At 41.7% G+C, this 6,549-nt stretch overlaps 1 pseudogene; it reads left to right on the forward strand.

Moving 5' to 3' along the window:
- Window positions 1-1,552: 1,552 nt before the first annotated feature.
- On the forward strand, window positions 1,553-1,902 carry LOC101134714 (ATP synthase-coupling factor 6, mitochondrial-like; annotated as a pseudogene).
- The last annotated feature ends 4,647 nt before the right edge of the window (window positions 1,903-6,549 follow it).

The following is a 6,549-nucleotide window of genomic DNA, read 5'->3' on the forward strand; positions in this document are numbered from 1 at the left end:
TAAAACAGCCTCTTTGGGCTCCCTGCTCCCACCCTGGCTTCTCTGCATGAAGACTCCACAAAGCAGCTAAAGGAGCCTATTCTAACTCAAGGCACATAATGGCACTTTCCGGCTCAGAGCCCTCCAGCGCCTCTCCAACACCAAGAGTGAAAGCCCAGTTGCTTACAATGGCCTACATCAGGCTGCAGGGGATCTGCACCTCCTTCCCTCTCAGGCCTTGCCTCTTAGGACGCCTGTCCCCAGCTCTAGTCAGCATCCTTCAATGTTTCTGCCATGCTTCCACTTCAGGGCCTGTGCCTGGATGCTCTCTCTGGATATCCCCACGGGTCCCTCCCCTCACCTCTTCTGGTCTCCCTTGGCTCTCTCCTATGCAGTCAGCCCCGACCACCCTGTTACTCAGGGTTCCTGGCCACTTCCCCACCTTTCTTTGCTATATAGTGCTTATTGCTGTCTGTTATGCTATAAAATCATCCTCTAATTTATTGTGTTGTTTCTCTTCTTTCCAAAAGCATGTTGGCCTCATGAGGGCAGGGATGGGATTTTTGTCTATTTCACTCACTAATGTGTCCTTAACACCTACAATGGGCCAGGGGCAGTGGCTCACGCCTGTAATCCCAGCACTTTGGAAGGCCGAGGCAGGTGGATCACCGGAGGTCGGGAGTTTGAGACGAGCCTGATCAACATGGAGAAACCCCGTCTCTATTAAAAATACAAAATTAGCTGGGCATGGTGGTGCATGCCTGTAATCCCAGCTACTCAGGAGGCTGAGGCAGGAGAATCACTTGAACCCAGGAGGCGGAGGTTGCAGTGAGCCAAGATCGCACCATTGCACTCCAGCCTGTGCAACAAGAGCAAAACTCCATCTCAAAAAAAAACAAAAAACAAAAAACACCTACAACGGTACCTCACCTATAGTTGGCAATGGACCCTAATGCATATGAAATTAATAATGACTTTTTTTTAGATGGAGTCTTGCTGTGTCACACAGGCTGGAGTGCAATGGTGCAATCACAGCTCACTATAACCCCCATCTCCCGGGATTACACGTGCCCTCTACCATGCCCAGCTAATTTTTGTATTTTTAGTAGAGATGGGGTTTTACCATGTTGGCCAGGCTGGTCTCAAACTCCTGACCTCAAATGATCCACTCACCTCAGCCTCCCAAAGTACTGGGATTACAGGCATGAGCCACCGCACCCAATCATGAATGACTTTTTATTCTACCTTTTCATTTAATAATGTAATAAGAATATATTTCTAAGTCTATATAAACACAGATAGAGATACTTTATATGCAGTTGCGTGGTACTATATCATACAGATATTTCATTATTTATTCACTGCATTACTGGGCAACTTAGACTATAAATAAGTTTTCACTGTTCTGATACAGTCAACATTAACAGTAAAAATAACCATTACTCAAGCACTTATGTGCCTCTTCTAGATTTTTTTGCTTTATATTTGTCACTGCTAAGATGTTTAGGAAGTAGATTGGTGGCGGTGGTGGCTTTGGCAGCTCAGGACCGAGTGCAAGTAACATAGAATCAGCATGACTCTTCAGAGGCTCTTCAGGTTCTCCTCTGTCATTCTGTCAGCAGTCTCAGTCCATTTGTGGAGGAACATCAGTGTTACAGCAGTGGCATTTAATAAGGAACTTGATCCTATACAGAAACTCTTGTGGACAAGATTAGAGAATACAAATCGAAGTGACAGACATCTGGAGGACCTGTTGATACTGGTCCAGAGTATCAGCAAGAGCTGGAGAGGGAGCTTTTTAAGTTCAAGCAAATGTTTGATAAAACAGACATGAATACATTTCCCAACTTCAAATTTGAAGATCCCAAATCTGAAGTCATCGAAAAACCCCAGGTCTGAAGAAATAAAGTGAAATTAATCTGGTAATTTATCATGGGTCAATTGTACAACTAGTTAGAAGTTTCAGAATAAACATACATTTCATAACTGTCAAAAAAAAAAGATGTTTAAAGCATGTATGTTCCCAACTGTCTTAGTATATTTTACCTTTTATATTTATTTTGAAAAACTGTTTTCTTTAATGCTTTTGGGTTTTTTTTTCCCAAGATCTCTCTGCTGCCCAGGCTAGCATGCAGTGGCACAACCATGGCTCACCACAGCCTTGACAACTGCTTCAATTGATCCTCCCACCTCAGCCTCCCAAGTAGCTGAGACCACAGGTGCATGCCACCATGCTCAGCTAATTTTTGTATTTTTTTGAAGAGACAGGGTCTCACTATGTTGCCCTGGCTGTTCACAAACTTCTGGGCTCAAGCAACCCACACAACTCAGCCTCCCAAACTGCCGGGACTATAGGCGTGAGCCACCACACCTTGCCTGCTTTGATTGTGAATGCTACTTTATTTCATATTAATATCATCGATGCTGTTTTATTTTTGTTTTCATTTACCTAAAAGACTGTTGTTTTCAGCCTCTCTTGATAATTTGGGTTTAAATGTGTCTCATGTCAGCAGCATAATAGTGAGGTTTTGGTTTCTATTGCAGTGGTTACCTCCACTCCATTCAAAACTTATTATTGGTTTAGGAGGTATTTTATTCATTGTAAATGCTTCTAGGAGTTTTTATTTTGAAAGTAACAGGTGTTGATTAGTTAAAAAAAAAAAAAAGTTACAGCCCAAGCATAGAATTTGAAATTTCCTCCCTACTCCATCTCTATAACCAATAATTCCAGCCCCCAGAAATATTGTTATATCCACTGGTAGAATTACTCCCAGGCAAATATAAACATATGTGCACAAGTGTAATAGACATAGATAAAATTTTAATGAGATTATATTTATTGTTTACCTTATTTTTATGACTTAATAAAGCTACCCTATTATTTTTGTATGCTATGTTATATTTCATCATATTCATGTACAACAGTATTCTAACCAGTCTCTTAATCCTAGATGTCTGTTAGATTGTTAAATTTTTAAATTACAGTATTTCAAACAAATTACACTCCTACAAATATTTCTGCATTAGGGAATTGCAAGTACAAGTTTAGTATCCATTCTCCAAAGTGCTTGAGACCAGAAGTGCTTCACATTTTAGATTTTCTCAGATTTTGGGATATTTGCATTATAATACTAGTTGTGATATAGGACAGGCAAGCCCCAAACAGGGGCCTGGCCCATGAAGGCTCTTGGCTTTGCCCAGGAAAGAATCTAAGGGCAAGCCAGAGGTAGAAGAAAACAGTTTTATTGAAGAGGCAGTGTTACAGCTCCATACTGCTCTTGCAAAGCAGGGATACCCCATAGGAGCAGTTGAGGGCAGTTTTGAAGTCACATTTATACCCACTTTTAATAACATGCAGATTAAAGGACAGTTTATGTAGAAAGTTCTAGAGAAGGGTTAGTAACTCTTGGGTTTTCAGGTCATTGCCATAGAAAGGGGCGGTAACTCCCCAGTGTTGCCATGGCAGTGGTAAATTGACATGGCACACTGGTGGGTGTGTCTGATTGGAAAGCTGCTTCCACCCTGGCCCTGTTTTAGCTAGTCCTCAATCTGGTCCAGTGTCTGAGCCCAGCCTCTGGAGTCCAGTCCCACCTCCTACCTCAGTTGAGCATCCCAAATTAAAAAACCCAAAATCCAAAAACGTTCTAATGAGTATTTCCTCATGTTAGTGCTCAAAAAGTTTCAGATTTTGGAGCATTTCAGATTTCAGATTTTCAGATACAGGACGCCCAACCTGTATATCAGTGGAGCACATGAAGAGCAGCAGCAGCAGAACAGTTATTCTACTTTTTTCACTTCCTTCCTTGTTGCCTGGCTTCTAATTCATGGTCAGAGATTATATGGAAGAAACATTAATGGGAATTCTGCCCAGGGAATAATTCCTTTTGAGAAAATGTGAAATTCAGTGAGAATGTGCATTTGTGAGCATTAATTCTTGGAGTTAGACTAAAAGTTCTGATATGTAGTCCTCTTTTGATTTTCAGATAGGTATATCTCTTTTGGCCTTGAATATTGGCAGTAGCCATATTATGGACATGGCTGGGATAGACGCATCTTCAGGAATTGCTATTGGGGCTGGTAAGTGGAATGTAAGTAATATTATTTGCAGCAACAAACCTCCATCTTTATCATTATCCAAATAAAACTATATAAACATAAAAACTTGCTTTCAACTTTGAGTAAATATAAAAGAATTCTTGTGAAGTCATAGAGGAAAGAAGCCAAGTCTTTGACTTGTCAAAAGGATTCTGCTGATTTTCATTCTACTTAGTAAATTAATGGAGAGAGAATGTTTACATTCCAAGGAAATAGGAATGCAGTGAAGAAAGAACTGTTAGTAGATAGGTTAAGAAAAGATCATATTTAGCCGGGCATGGTGGCGCCTGCCTGTAATCCCAGCTACTTGGGAGGCTGAGGCAGGAGAATCGCTTGAACCCAGGAGGCAGAGGTTGAGTGAGCTGAGATTGCACCATTGCACTCCAGCCTGGGCAACAAGAGCGAAACTCTGTAAGAAGAGAAAGAGAAAGAGAAGGAAAAAGAGAGGAGAAGGAGGAGGAGGAGAAGGAGAAAAAAGGAGAGGGAGAAGGAGAGAGAGAGAAAGAGAAAGAAAGAAAGAAAGAAAGAGGGAGAGAGGGAGAGAGGGAGAGGGGAAGGAAGGAACCATATTAACATTAAATACATATGCAGATACATATGTATATGTGTGTATATATGTGTGTGTGTGTGTATATAGACACACACACACACACACATATATATATACACATATATATCTGTATGTATATATTCTGCCCTTTGCAGTACATACTGAGAATGGGCTCAGCCTATCTCCTTGAGATATTCAACTAGTAACTACAAATCTTCTGATTAATCTCCCAGGAGTACCAGGTTTTAATCATATAAATATTTGATTATTTATTTAATTTGTGGCATATCTTCATAAAAAAGGATGAGTTCATGTCCTTTGCAGGGACATGGATGAAGCTGGAAACCATCATTCTGAGCAAACTATCACAAGGACAGAAAAACAAACACTGCATGTTCTCACTCATAGGTGGGAACTGAAGAATGAGAACACTTGGACACAGGTTGGGGAACATCACACACCAGGGCCTGTCATGGGGTGGGAGGCTGGGGGAGGGATAGCATTAGGAGAAATGCCTAATGTAAATGATGAGTTAATAGGTGTAGCAAACCAACACGGCACACATATACATATGTAACAAACCTGCACGTTGTGCACATGTACCCTCGAACTTAACGTGTAATTTAAAAAAAATTGTGGCATATCTTTGTTATAGGAAATAGAATTTATTCTCCTAAATTATAAATGATTTTATAATTCTTTGGTAATTAACCTATCTCTGTATAAACCATTTGACATTTTAGAAATAAATCAGAAAGCTCCATCCTTTCTGAGTCTCATCTTTTTTCTCAGACTATAAAAAAATAAAGAATACTTCTGCAGTCAAAACCGAGTAAGAAGCCCTGGCCTTCATAGCCATTTACCCCTCAGAATTTTCTGGGGTTTGTTTGTTTGTTTTGGTACCTGGTAGTCATCTTAGTAAGATTGTGTTATACTTTCCATAGTTTCCATACACATTGTTTCAACATAATCAACAGACCAAATGCAGAGAAGCTGGTGGAAGCCCAAGGCTGTGGAGGCTGCTGGAAGACAGCCTCCCAAGCTTTAGAGATGCAGGCCTGACTAGAAGCAGGTGCAAATTTTCCTTCTTATAAGGTGGGGAAATCAAGTCCAAACATTACTCCTATGTAATCCCTTTTGTAAGTCAAATTTGTTTTCTCCATGAGCCACTTGGTTTTAAGTTTCCCAAGTCATTTAGTGGTCTTGCTGCAGTTGTTGAGATCTACCTGTGGCCCCTTCCTGGAATTGGGCAGTGGTTTGACACCCATCTGCCTCTTCCAGAAAGGTTCCCACCCAATTCAGCAGTCCCAGTGAGGTCCAAGAATGCCATCTTCATTCTTTCCTAACTTGTATGCTGTGGATCAGGCACAGAGACAGTACTGGTTCCTGCTTTAGAAGCTGAGCTTGGCCAGGTTTGGTGGGAGCCACAGAAAACCAGTCGGTTCATTCAAAATGGTTTCACAAGCCATCTTTACATCTTTGGAGTTATCTACACATTTTACCATATCTCATCCCAAATCCTCAGTTCCTGGTGAGGGGGTGAGAAGATGTAAGAATGTACCTCCCTCAATACAGAGCAACAGGGCCATTTTCTCTCATAACCAGACCAGTCTGCTCTGATGGCACCAGAATGACAAATGTGGCTCAGTTCTGAGGGCCTGGGTGGCAGGCTCTGAAGGTGGGTGGAACATCTGCAGGATGCCGCTCCTTCCAAGAAAGCCTGTGGGCTGAAGATCTGCTAAAAGTCTACATGTGGGCAGCAAGGAAAAACAGCCCCAAGCCTGGGGCCAGGTAAAACCCCACATCAAGCCTCTAAATTGGATTTCCTGGGTCACGTCCTCATGTGACTAGGAAGCAACCTTAGACTTGGACGCCACACTCCAACGTTGGGAGGGGCACCTTGCTGGCTATAAATCTCCAGGTGA

Source organism: Gorilla gorilla, chromosome 23, assembly GCF_029281585.2.
Source record: "Gorilla gorilla gorilla isolate KB3781 chromosome 23, NHGRI_mGorGor1-v2.1_pri, whole genome shotgun sequence".
Lineage (NCBI taxonomy): Eukaryota > Metazoa > Chordata > Mammalia > Primates > Hominidae > Gorilla > Gorilla gorilla.